We start from the raw sequence: 14,299 nt of genomic DNA, 5'->3' as shown, positions 1-14,299 counted from the left end.
GGAGATGGAAGAGCGGATGGGGAAGGGGGTAAATGGGAGTGGGGGGGATGGGAGGAGAGGAAGGAGGGGAAACTGTGGTTGGTATGCAAATGAGAAAATGTTAATGAAATAAAATTAAATTAAAAAATTATGACAGGGCAGGAGAGATCAGCAGTTAAGACACATGCTTCTCATACAGAGGACCTGGGTTCAACCACCAAAATCCACATAGTATCTCCCAACTGACTGTAATTTCAGCACCTGGTGCTCTAGCACCCAATCCTGGCCTTCAAGTGGGACCAGGGGTGGCAGGACACACGCAGGCAATACACTCAGCTGCACAAAACAAAAAGCAAAAGCTCACCTTATAAAAATATGACATCACGTTTCTCACACTGACCGTTCTAGGTGGACCATTCAGCAGTATCGAGTGCCTCCTCATTGTATCAAGGCCTCGAGACCCATGATGTGGTTGCACCATTTTCTGTTTACATTGTCACTCCAGCCTCTGTGATTTGCTGCCTGCGACATCTGTCCCTTTCTTACAGAAAGGGGCTTGAAGTTCTCTAATAGTGGTAGAGGTGTACCTGTTTCTCCTAGCCATTCTATCAGTTTCTGCTTCGCGTGTTTGGACTCTAAACTGCCGTGTGCAAACACATTGAGGGCTGCTACGACTACTATTCCCCCCTCCTCCAATACACTCACACTGCGTAGCCCTGGCTGTCTTGGAACTCTCTCTTAAATTGTGTGTGTGTGTGTGTGTGTGTGTGTGTGTGCAGGTAAGAGGCTGACATTTGATATTTCTTCTGTAGCTCTCCATCTTTTTCTTTTGAGGCAGAGTCTCTCACTGAACCAGGAGCTACTGATTAGCCAAGCTCATTGGCCAGTGAGTTTCAAGATCTGCCTATCTCCCTCCCAGCCTACACAGCACTAAGGTTACAGATAAGAGCCACCACACTTGGCTTTTTATATGGGCTCTGGGGATCCGAACTCATGCTTGAGCAGCAGACGCTTTACCCACTGAGCCATCTCCCAGCCCTGCTTTGAATATTCTTAGCTATATATTCCCCTTTCTTCCCCTCTCTGAGTATGTTCATTGTATTTCCTAGAGTTTGTAATAAATATAACAAATCTTTGTCCACTTGCAAATAGCACAACATATTTTTCAGGTCATATAACTGTCTTATAGTGGGAAAATATTCCTAACCCCTCCCTCCTATTCTTTGTATCATCTCAACTCTATTAGTTATGTTTCTATAACTGTGATAAACACCATGACCAAAGCAACCTATAAAAGAAAGTCACACATTGGGCTTATGGTTCAAGAGGGTTAGCGTCCATGATAGCAAAGCAAAGACATGGTGGCTGGAGTAGCTGAGAGCTCACAACTCAAACCACAAGCAAGAAGCAGAAAGAACACTGGGGATGATGGCAGGAATCTTTTGAAACCTCATTCCCAGTGGCACATCTCCTCCGTCAAGGCCATACCTCCTAATCCTTCCCCAACAGCTCCACCAACTGGGGACCAAGCATCCAAACATCTGAGCCTATGGAGGCCATTTTCCTTCGCATCCCCATGGCAACCACTCATTTCACTCCCACTGAACGTACAAACACGAGTATACATTGCTACCGTTGTCTTGAACAAAAACACTCTCTGGTTTTTATTAATAATAAATAAGAAAACTGACTTTTATTTTGCTTTTGTGTGTTCAGTAACCAGTTATCTTCCTTTTATACAGTTGAGTTTCTAACCTTTATCATTTTCCTTCTCTCTAAAGAACTGATTTTGGTGTTCCCTCTGGTGGAACGGAATTGCCAATGCAGTCTTCCAATTTAGTTTGCTTGTGAAAGTCTTTAGTTTTCCACTCTTGAAGAATAACTTCACAGCATGCTAAGATCTAGATTATACTTTTCTCTTAGTATTTTAAATATGCCATTGTACTCTTGATTGTACAGTTTTGGAGAAGTTAGCTACAATGCCAGCCTTTGCTCACCAGTAGCTAAGGAAGATTTTTGTTTTCCTCTAGCATCTTTCAAGAAATGTGTGTGTGTGTGTGTGTGTGTGTGTGTGTGTGTGTGTGTGAGAGAGAGAGAGAGAGAGAGAGAGAGAGAGAGAGAGAGAATGCAATCTTTGAGAATTCCATACATGTATACATTATATTTCAATCATATCTGTCCCCACTACTCCTGAGCTCCCCCAGATTCCTCTCCCTAAAACTTCCTCTCAAATTTATGTCCTCTGTTTTTTTCAATTGCTTTTGATAACCCCAAGAGTACAGTTAGCACTGCTGGTATGCTCATAGGTGTAGGACTATCCACTGGAGCGTGAGGAACTTACCAGTGGCCACATTCCCCCATGGGAAAAAAGTGACTTTCCCTCCCTCAGCACCCATCAACGGCTAATACCTCCTTAGTGAAGGGGGGGCTTCATAAGCCCCTTCCCTTCCCATGCTGGAGCCGGGCGGTGGTGGCGCACACCTTTAATCCCAGCACTAGGGAGGCAGAGGCAGGCGGATCTCTGTGAGTTCGAGACCAGCCTGGTCTACAAGAGCTAGCTCCAGGACAGGCTCCAAAGCTGCAGAGAAACCCTGTCTCGAAAAAAAAAAAAAACCCTTCCCATGCTGGGATTTTGACAGGCTTCATCTTATCCAGCTAACCACTGCTACTGTGAATTCGCAAGCACAACAGCAGCATCAGAGGACAGCATCTCAGTGCGCTCCTCCCTGTCTGTCCCCTCACCCCTGCTCTTCTACTCTTTCAGTCCGTTCCTCTGCAAATGTTCCCTGGGCCTGTCCCATTTAGGACTAAGTGCTCACAGTCACTTAGCCTCTGCACTGAGTGACAGACAGAGACTCTGCCCACCACAGACAAAGGCTTCTCTAGCAGGTTGAGAGCAGCACGAACGCAGCTTAACAATATGACCAGTTAAGACAACAACTACAGTCGGTTCCCCCACCATGACTCACACACACACACACACACACACACACACACACACACACACTATGGGCTTATGACCAGGTTTAGAGTAGTATCCATGAATTCCTTCCTTTGTGTTTTTCCTCAGTCTTTGCTTCTGTTCAGATATCATTTCCCTGATTTCATTTTGTTGTCTCTTTGTTCTCTAATTCATTAAGCACCTTAGGATGGTGATTTCTACTGTCTGACAAGCAACTCATATCTGCCTATTTTTCTCTTGTAAGTTCTGGTTTTAGAAGTTTCTCTCGCTGCTTTAGGGGTGGGAGGTGTAAGTCTGTATAGTGTGCTTGCCTAGTGTGTGCCAAGCCTTGCATCTGTCTCACAGGGAGAAGGAGAACAGAGAAGAAAGGAGAGAGCAGAAAGAGCAAGAGCGAGCGAGTAAGAGGGAAAGAGACAGACACACAGACACACAGACAGATAAGAGAGAAGTTGTGGGGCTTTAAGTACATCATATTTCCCTGTTTACCTGTCCTCTTAGCTTTGTTAGGATTTCAGCATCTAAAACATTAGCTACCTCTCCAAGACCTTGTAGTATGGTGTTGTTCAGGGAACATTTTAGCTATTCATTCTGGATAGAGTTTCTGGGTATCTCTCAAGCTTGTTTTTCTTTTTAATCCTTTCTGGGTTTGTGAGGAACTATACTTTTGTAGTGTTCTACCATAGGCTTCTCTCTGGTGTCTGCCTGTAGTATGGCAGCCACATAAATACTGTGCTAATTTATGGTCCTGGGCTGCCACCTAGTGTTACTGCACATCCCGGCGCCTGTATTTTGTTCAGTGACATCCTTACCTAGGACGTTATTCTCATCCATGAGAATGGGAGAAACTAGTCCCTTAGTCAGCCCACCTTAAGAATCAGGTTGTAATATCTACATTATACTCTTTTTGTCTCCCAAGTGGGAACTGGTTTTCTCCCGATTGTACTGTATTGCTCTGCTGGGGTGGGAAGAAGGTATTGGGAAGCTGGTCTCTGATAAGAGTGAATTCCATGAACTGCCCTACTAATCTTAATTGCAGTTGCTTTATGTCCATCTGGGTGCAGGAGCCTAAATGCTCTCTATATGTTTCAGAATAATTGTTCCTTATATTGTTCTTAAAATTCCACAACTCTGGGAAAGACTTCTCTAGGACGTACCATTCACCTTTTCATTTTGGCTCTTTTGGTTTGGGTTTTTTTTTTTTTTTTTTTTTTTGCTGTTTTGGTTTTTTGTTGTTGTTGTTGTTGCTGCTGCCGCTGTTTTGGTGTTTTTTTTTTTTCAAGACAGGGTTTCTTATCCCTGGCTACCCTGGGAACTTGGCTCTTTTGGTTTTTGAGACAGGGTCTAATGTAGCTCAGACTTGGCCTTATACACAATATGTAGCCAAGGGTGACCTTGAATTCAACAATCCATCTGCCTTTACCTCCCAAGTGCTAGATTACAGGTGGGTACCACCACAGCCTGCTCCCATTCTGTAATCATCATGACATAACCCAACCATCCACTCTATTTAACAGAGAGAATATGACACCAGAGAGCTGTTGTTGATGCAATGTGGGAATTTTTGATTCAGGAGTGTGGTTGTTAAACAAAATAATAACTATTATTTACTTGTTAGAGCACCTATTGGAACTATTGTTTTGAATGGTCAGATTAAATTCTCTGAACCATTCTATAAAACAGAAGCTAATTGATTTTTCTTTTTAAAAATTTTAACGGGTTTTTAAATTACATTTGTCTGTGTGTGTGTGTGTGTGTGTGTGTGCGCGCGCGTGCGTGCGTGCGCGCGGGCGAGAGTGTGCTTGTGAGTGTGTGTGTCTGTGTATATGCACGTGGAAGTCAGAAGACCATTTTTAGAAATTAGTTATCTCCTTCTACCATACAGGTCCTGGGCACTGAACTCAGGTCATCGATGTTAGCAGCTTTTCTGCTAAAGCTAGCTGACTGGCCCAAGATTAGTTTTTGCACGTATGCAGGGTGGGGTGCACATACCACTGCGTGCACACACAGAGGACTGGACCACTTGTGGATCTTAGTTCTCTTCGTCTACTGTGTAGTTCCTGGGGATCGAATTCAGGTTATGTGTCATTGCAGCAAGTGCCTTTACCCACCCAACCCTCTCACTGGCCCTGCATTCTAATTACAAAACCGTAGAGCTCCAGTCCCTCACTCCATAGCTTCATACAGCTTCTAAGAAACAGAGCCTTTCTGCTTGGAGAGCCTGGCTTCTTTTGCGCTATCCTAGGGTTCAGGTGGAGGCTTCACTTCAGCCCCTGGTGTTCATATACCCAAAGAGTCTAGAATGTTCGGATGGAAGCTCCACCACAAGCCCCCTCCCCTAGAGTTGTCTCAGTCCACACTAGGCCCCCGAGAAAGCCCACCATTGGAGGCTCCAACCCCAGAGGACATTAAAAAGCCCCCACCTCGTGGGTTCCCCCCGGTGTCTTCTCAACTTCTCCTGGAGCCACCCAGAAGTGCTTTGGTCTGAATAAACTGGGATTTATTAATTTGGTTTGATTTGGCTTCTTACATCAGTGGTGGTAGATTCCCACTAACCAGGCATTCAACTTAACACCTAGTCTAAGACTGTCAATGCCCGGTTCACAGTTTAGATGCCTTGTTCCCCGTATGCCGGTGCTCTAGATGGTGAACCGTTTTTGAAACAGGACTTCCAGCAGAAGCCTGCCTTGCTCTCCACTTTGAGCTCTGGGATAGGACGGTGATGGATGGAAGCCCCATCCCCCATGTGATGAGACTTGGGGAAGTGATTAGGTTTAGATGAGGATTTGTTTTCTTGGTGTTCTTTTCTTTCTTTTTTTAATTGATTTTTATTGGGCTCTACATTTTTCTCTGCTCCCCTCCCTGCCGCTCCCTTCCCCCTTTAGCCTTCTCCCAAGGTCCCCATGCTCCCAATTTACTCAGGAGATCTTGTCTTATTCTACTTCCCATGTAGATTAGATCAATGTATGTCTCTCTTAGGGTCCTCATTGTTGTCTAAGTTTGCAAGGATTGTGGTTTGTAGGCAGGTTTTCTTTGCTTTATGTTTAAAAATCACTTATGAGTGAATACATGTGATAATTGTCTTTCTGTGTCTGGGTTACCTCACTCAAAACAATGTTTTCTAGCTCCATCCATTTTCCTGCAAAATTCAAGCTGTCATTTTTTTTCTGTGTAGTACTCCATTGTGTAAATGTACCACATTTTCCTTATCCATTCTTCAGTCGAGAGGCATTTAGGTTGTTTCCAGGTTCTGGCTATGACAAACAAAGCTGCTATGAACATAGTTGAGCACATGTCCTTGTGGCACAATTTGAATATATACCCAAAAGTGGTATTACTGGGTCTTCAGGAAGGTTGTTTCCCAATTTTCTGAAAAATCGCCACACTGACATCCAAAGGGGTTGTACCAGCTTGCATTTCCACCAGCAATGCAGGAGTGTTCCCTTTACCCCACAACCTCTCCAGCATATGTTGTCATCAGTGTTTTTGATCTTGGCCATTCTTACAGGTGTAAGATGGAATCTCAGAGTCTTTTTGATTTGCATTTTTCTGATGACTAAGGATGTTGAGCATTTCCTTAAGTGTCTTTCAGCCATTTTAGATTCCTCTGTTGACAGTTCTCTGTTTAGGTCTGTATTGGATTATATGATCTTTTGGTGTCCAACTTCTTGAATTCTTTGTATATTTTGGAGATAAGACCTCTGTCTGATGTGAGATTAGTGAAGATCTTTTCCCATTCTGTAGGCTGTCATTTTGTCTTGTAGACCACATCCTTTGCTTTACAAAAGCTTTTCAGTTTCAGGAAGTCCCATTTATTAATTGTTTCTCTCAGTGTCTGTGCTGGGATTATATTTAGGAAGTGGTCTCCTGTGCCAATGTGTTCAAGTGTATTTCCCACTTTCTTTTCTATGAAGCGGGCTTTATGTTGAGGTCTTTGATCCATTTGGACTTGAGTTTTGTGTATGGTGATAGATACGGGTCTATTTTAATTCTTCTACATGTTGATATCCAGTTATGCCAGCACCACTTGTCAAATATGCTTTCTTTTTTCCTTTTGATATTTTCTGCTTCTTTGTCAAAAATCGGGTGTTTGAAGATGTGTGGATTGATATCCGGGTCTTCTATTCAGTTCCATTGCTCCTCCTGTCTGTTCTTATGCCAGTTTTCTTGGTTTTCAAGAACTTTCTGTCTCCCCTCTCTCCATCATATAAGAACACACATGGCTGACTGCAAGTCAAGAGTAGGCCCTCACTTGAACTTGATCATGTTGACTTCCTAGCATCCAGAATGGAGAGAAATGCATTTATTTTAGGTTTATTTTTGCTCAGTTCACTCAATCTATGCTATTCTGTTGTGGCAGCTCAAGTTAATACATTGTGATTGTTGAATACTATTATAGTGAATTTTTGCCTGGCTAATTAAGATACCAAAGGCAAGGAGATTATACAGGCTGCCCTGACCCTCTCAGGGGAGTCCTTAAGAAGTAGAAAGCTCTAGGTGGTGGTGGTGCATGCCTTTAATCCCAGTACTTGGGAGGCAGAGGCAGGTGGGTCTCTGTGAATTTGAGGCCAGCTTGGTCAATGGAGCGAGTTCCAGGACAGGCTTAAAAGCTACAGAGAAACCATGTCTCGAAAAACCAAAAAAGAAGGAGGAAGAGGAGGAGGAGGAGGAGGAGCAGCAGCAGCAGCAGCAGCAGCAGGAGGAGGAGGAGGAGGAGGAGAAGAAGAAGAAGAGAAGAAGAAGAAGAAGAAGAAGAAGAAGAAGAAGAAGAAGAAGAAGAAGAAGAAGAAGAAGAAGAAGAAGAAGAAGAAGAAGAAGAAGAAGAAGAAGAAGAAGAAGAAGAAGAAGAAAAGAAGAAGAAGAAAGCCTTCCCCATCTAGAAACAAAAGAGGTCCCAGAGTGTCAAAGCTCCAGAAGAAAGTTATGCATCACATTTTCTCCAAGGATGAAGTGGGGTGGCCAGCTGACAGCCAGCATGAAAACAGGGCCATCACCTTAAGGAACCAGAGCTGAAGGAACACCAGTTGGGATGAACACCAGAGACACTCAGCCAACAGAGCTTTTGGGCTGGTGACCCCCCCCCCCCGCTGAGAAACGATACCATCTGACCTTCTGACTTGTTTAAATCTATGAACTGCATGGGCGCTGTTATTCAGCAGTATGAAAAAGAATGCGAGTAGTGACGCCTGTTTTGCAGTCCAAGCTGCAGCTCAGGCCCTGGTTGTATTTCCTCGGTACCTGGATAGAAGGACTGGCCCTTGAGCCTGTGGAAAAGAGGACAGAGGTATTTTCTTCTCGGCTAGAAGTAAAATCAGCAGGTTATTATAATAATTGGCAAATAGGTCACAGTGGTGAGAAAATTGGTTCCAAACATGTATAAGGCCTACATATGAGCTGGAGTCATAGACAGGCTATTGTAAGCCACGTGCTGTGGGTGCTGGGAACCGAACCCACGTCCTCTGCAAGTGTTCTTTTTTTTTTTTTTTTTGGTTTTTCGAGACAGGGTTTCCCTGTAGTTTCTAGAGCCTGTCCTGGAACTAGCTCTTGTAGACCAGGCTGGCCTCGAACTCAGAGATCCGCCTGCCTCTGCCTCCCGAGTGCTGGGATTAAAGGCGTGCGCCACCGCCGCCTGGCTCTGCAAGTGTTCTTTACTGCCAAGCCACCTCTCTGGCCCTGTCATCACTTTAAGCAGTACTAAAAATGTTTACTAAATTGTGAACAAAAACAACGTCATCTTATGACCCGGGCACTTGGCTTCATACACCTACTGTGTGTTAAAGGAAACTGGGACGCAAACTGACAAAAGGAACATTGTTTAATGATAGTTTGGGCCAGTCCACAAAGAAAACTGTCTGGTTTCTCCAACCTTCTCCAGGAGCGCTGTTACAATTTTATTGAAAAGATGAACCAAAGTCAGAGAATTATGGGGCTGTTAATTCAAGCTTGCTGAACTGTGTGGATGCCCTGGCCTTCCCCTCCCAGCCCCAGCCTGGGCTTAGTAGGGAAGTTTTTAGCTCTTTGGGGAACCATTGTTTTCAGGAGTCCCATAGGAGAATGGAGCAGAATGTGTCTCTCTTCAGTATAGTTCCCAGTCGTGCAAGATAGTTACAGTTCGCCTGGTTTTGTGACAATGTTTAAAATATGCCTGTGTCCAAAGCAAATATCAGACACAATCTACATAGGATCCAAGATTAGAAGATAATGGGTTAGTGTCAGGTAGCCATGCAGAACCACCTCTCCATCACCTCTGGACTTCAGTTCCCTTTAGCAGGGCTTCCATAGCAATTCCATTCGGGTTGCTAGTTTCAAGACAAGGTCTTGCTACGAAAGTTCCAGGCTGAACTGAAACAAACCTTGCTTTAATCTCCCAAATACTGGGATGATGGGCAAGAACCACTCCCCACCATGTCCCATTTAACTCGTTTTCCATCCTGACAATTGCCCTCCTTCTTCAGGGGGAAGCAAGGAGGCACCACTACTTGCTCCTTGAATCTCCTTCCATCTGGGCGACCTTTTGGAAGGTGCCACCTCCTTTGAGGGTCAGTCTCATTCCACCCCTGCCACAGTGAATCCTCTTGTCAGAAAATAGGGTATGGAATGTACTAGGAACAGGGCGGGGTAGGGGAGCTGGGGATGGGGAAGTACTAGGGTCACATTAAAAGAAAAACAGTTCAAATGGAGGTCATTACAAGGCTTAAAATAAAACAGATAGTTAAATGAACCCCGACTTTGTTAAGACCCAAATAGTCAAAACCTGACAAAATCAGAGGAAAACCTTAGCTGATTGAGATGATTCCATGGGGCAAGATGTCTGCCACCAAACCCAGGGACCCAAAGCTGATCTTCCAGACCTACATGGGGAGAGAACCGATGCACACAGGTTGTCCTCTGACCTCCCTATATGTGCCAAAGCAAGCGTACATGCATATACACAGGAGCAACGCTGTAAAAAGAAAAGTCTCTCTGGGCCAGCGAGGTGTTTCATAGGTAAAAGCACTTGCTGCACAAGTTTGGTCATCTGATCTATGGGCCCTACACTGGAATGAGAAAACCAACTTCTGAAGGTTACTGTCTGACTTCCGTATGCATTCTATGGTGTGTATATGGAGTGCACCTATACACATGATAAATAGAGCTAAATAGCTGGACAGTGGTGGCGCACGCCTTTGATCCCAGCACTCAGGAGGCAGAGGCAGGTGGATCTCTGTGAGTTCGAGGCCAGCGTGGTCTACAGAGTGAGTTCCAGGTCAGCCAAGACTATACTGAGAACTCATGTCCCCCCCCCCAAAATAGAGCTAAATAATAAAAATTGAAAAAATAATGCCGTGTTAGACACAAAGAATTGGGCCCGCCCTAGTTTGACATAAATGCATTGCGTTTTAACCATAGAAAATCCTCTAATTAAATTTATACTTTGTAACATATTTTAGAAACATTTTTTAGAATAACAACAATGAACATAAAAAAACTTATCTATTGATACTTCACATGTGATGGTCCTATTTAATCAAAGTTATAACACGCCCATCAAAATACATCAGCCTAAAGAGGATTTTTTAAAGATTATTTATTATGTGTACAGTATTCTGTCTGCATGTATGCCTGCAGGCCAGAAGAGGGCACCAGAGCTTATTACAGATTGTTGTGAGGCACCATGTGTCTCAGGACCTTTGGAAGAACAGGCAGCTCTTAACCGCTGAGCTATCTCTCCAGCCTCTAAAGAGGAATTTAAGTGAGCTCCCTGAATCAGTTAAAAGCCTGACAAATTTACAGGAAACATAAAACATTATGCATGTGTCTTTTAAAATTAAGCACTTTTTAATTTTTACTACAAGTAGATCATCATTTTAAGAAAGATTATGCCTTGAACATAAAGCATTAAACAAACAACTTTATAAGCAATGTCTTAGCCGGGCGGTGGTGGCACACACCTTTAATCCCCGCACTCAGAAGACAGAGGCAGGTGGATCTTGGTGAGTTCCAGGCCGTCCTGGTCTACGGAGAGAGTTTCAGGACAGTCAGGACTGCTACATAATAAAATGCTGTCTCAAAAAAACAAAAACCAACCAACCAACCAACCAAAAAATGTCTTGGTTATGGTCAACTTTACCACAGTAATTTTATAATGCACATATATACAGAATTTGATATTAAGATACCTAATTTCCTACCATTATTTCCAATACAATGTATTGTCTGCTAACAATGAATTAATGCTGAGTAGCAACTTTATCATACCAATGGTGGAAACAACCGATCTCAACTCTGAGAAAAATGTATGTCTATTTCATAGGGTGCGAAGCTCAGACACTACTCAAAAGCATCTACATACAAGCCAGTAAACTAATTTTTATGACTTAAATTTACATTTTAAATTTCCCTTCTATAAAGCAGACTATAAATTTTCTGCGCCTGTAAAATTGAATCAACCTTTAAATGCAAGACATTATCTTCCTGGCAAAACCCAATAAGATAGCTCTTTTGTCTATCATATAAAGGTTCCTAAATGTTATATATTATATATAAAGGCATATCCTAATATTACTATGTGTAGATGTTCGAATCTCTTGTGATCCAAATATGAAAAAGGAACTTAGAGAGATTTGACAAATGTATTGTCTTAGGGTGTCTAATGTTGTAATAAAGCATCATGATGATAATCAACTAGGGGAAGAAAGAGTTTAGTTTGCTTACACTTCTGTATCACAGTCCCTCACTGAGGGAGGTCAGGGAAGGGACCCAAGCAGGATAAGATCTTGGGAGAAGGAACTAATATAGAGGAGTCCTACTTGCTAGCTTCCTCCTCATGGCTTGCTCACCTCTCTCTCTCTCTCTCTCTCTCTCTCTCTCTCTCTCTCTCTCTCTCTGTCTCTCTCTCTGTATCTCTCTCTGTCTCTGTCTCTGTCTCTCTCTCTCTGTATCTCTCTCTGTCTCTCTCTCTCTCTCTCTCTCTCTCTCTCTCGTTTGATTATTTTCTTCAAGGCAGGGTTTTTCTGTGTAGCTTTGGAGCCTGTTCTGGAACTCACTCTGTAGACCAGGCTGGCCTCGAACTCACAGAGATCCGCCTGCCTCTGCCTCCAATTCCAAGTGCCGGGATTAAAAGGTGTGCGCCACCACTGCCCGACTTTCATCTTGTTTTCTTATACAACTCAGGACCACCTCCCCAGGGTTGGCACCAACCTTTATGGGATGGGCCCACCCACATCAAACATTACTTAAGAAAATGTATCACAGATTTGCCCACAGGCCATTCTGGTACCAGCATATTCTCAACTGAAGTTCCCTCTTCCAAACTGATTCTAGCCTGTGACAAGCTGACAGAAAAACTAGCCATCACACATGTGCTATCTTTGTTTGTTTGTCTTATAGCCTGTATTAGTAAGGGGTCTCTAGAAGAACAGAACCAATAGAATGAATATAGATAATATATCTTAATAGAATTTATTCAATCTGCTTACTTTGAAATAGTAACAACAGCTGTAGTTGCTCAATCTGGGTGGCTCCGCCATCTGAGTCATCCCCCTGAGGCTGACTCACACTAGAGAGGTTGACAACCTAGTAGTTGCTAGGTCCGCAAAGCTGGATGGCTCAGCACTCCCAATCTGGTGGCAAACATCTGGCGGGTTCCTGGAGAGCCACCAGTCCTTAGTCAACAGTAGAAGCCTGCAAGCTCCGGTTCTGACAGCGATGAAGGAATCAGCTACAGTAGCAACAGGGTAAATAAGCTTGCAGCAAGAAGGCTGACCTCAAAAGGCCATAATCTCCCATCATGTCCTCTCTATGTGGGCTGCTGGTTTTCTCCGGTCTATTAAAGCAATCAGGTCAATTTGATGGCTTCCTACTAAGGTGATTCTAATTCATGGCAAGTTGCCGTCAAAATCAACTAGCACGTAGTTGTAATAAAAATATCATCGTTAAGCCAGGTGTAGTGGTCCCTGCCTTTAATCCCAGCCTGGTCTATTTAGTGGATTCCAGGATAGCCAGAACTACATAGTGAGACCCTATCTTAAAAAAACCAAACAGAACTAAAAAGCAAAGACCAAAAACCAAAACAAACAAAAAAACCCAAATCATTGTTTCTTAAACTTCTCTTGAGGAGACACGAACAAATTTTTACTCACCTGATGCAAGGCATCAACAACAGACCAAAGTAATAATTCCACCAAAGTCCAGCTTGGCAAAACAATGAATTTACTGCACATTCTTGTTTAGCATGGATGCAGAGTTCCTCACAGGAGCCTGGGTGATTCCCAAACAGCTGCATCACTGAAATATCCGATGATGGCTTCTCCACAGCTGTTTAGATGCCTTCAGTTACCTTCCACTTTAGCACCTCCTGGGACCACATGAAGCTTGGGCAAAATGTCATAGCACTGGGAGACAGGTAGATAGGAAAGAGCGGCTGGAATCGCCGTCGAGGGTCTAATGACTACCCCGAACTCCTTATATGAAGGACCATCAACAGGCTGGGTCTTGAAGGTCTCTTGCAAGTGGTAATGACTTCTCTGATGAAGGTGGTGACATAGTTAGAGGACAGCATTCTACAATAGTAGCATTTACTCATGTTGAGTAGAATAGTATCATATAAATATGGGTAAATTCTATTCATATTTATCATTAGTATATTTGAGACCTTCAGAAAAGTAGCACTAGCCATAAGAAGCTTTTATTTTTGTGGCAGTCTCCCTATATCACAAATTGACCTTGAACTCTTTGTAGCTAGGGACAACGTTGAGTTCTTTCTGTTTTATTTTGCTTTTAGAGACACGGTTTCTCTCTGAGTGTAGCCCTGGCTGTCCTGGAACTCCTCTGTAGACCAAGCTGGCCTCGAACTGACAGAGATCCATCTGCCTCTGTCTCCCAAGTACTGGGATTAAAGGCATGTGCTGCCACCACCTGGTGGCCTGGAATTCTTTTTTTTTTTTTTTTTTGGTTTTTCGAGACAGGGTTTCTCTGCAGCCTTTTAGAGCCTGTCCTGGAACTAGCTCTTGTAGACCAGGCTGGCCTCGAACTCACAGAGATCCGCCTGCCTCTGCCTCCCGAGTGCTGGGATTAAAGGCGTGCGCCACCACCGCCCGGCTGGCCTGGAATTCTTGATCCCCTTTACATCCACCTCTTGAGTGCTGAGACTTCAAGCATGCACCTCTATGCAATTACTTAAGAATCTTCATTTTTATCCCACAGCACAGGCACCAACCAAATGACTATTTGGGCCTCAGATAGCATAGATAATTTATGTCATATCAACTGCTTCTACAAAGTTACTCCGGGGCCAGAGAGATAGCTCAGTGAGGAAGTAAGTATGATTGTCGCCAAGCCTGTTGCAACTTGAGCGTAACTACAGAATGATGTGGGTTACCC

The sequence above is a fragment of the Arvicola amphibius genome, chromosome X (assembly GCF_903992535.2).
Source record: "Arvicola amphibius chromosome X, mArvAmp1.2, whole genome shotgun sequence".
NCBI classification, from domain to species: Eukaryota; Metazoa; Chordata; class Mammalia; order Rodentia; family Cricetidae; genus Arvicola; species Arvicola amphibius.
The sequence above is the reverse complement of the archived record's forward strand: the minus strand, read 5'-3'. Positions refer to the sequence as shown.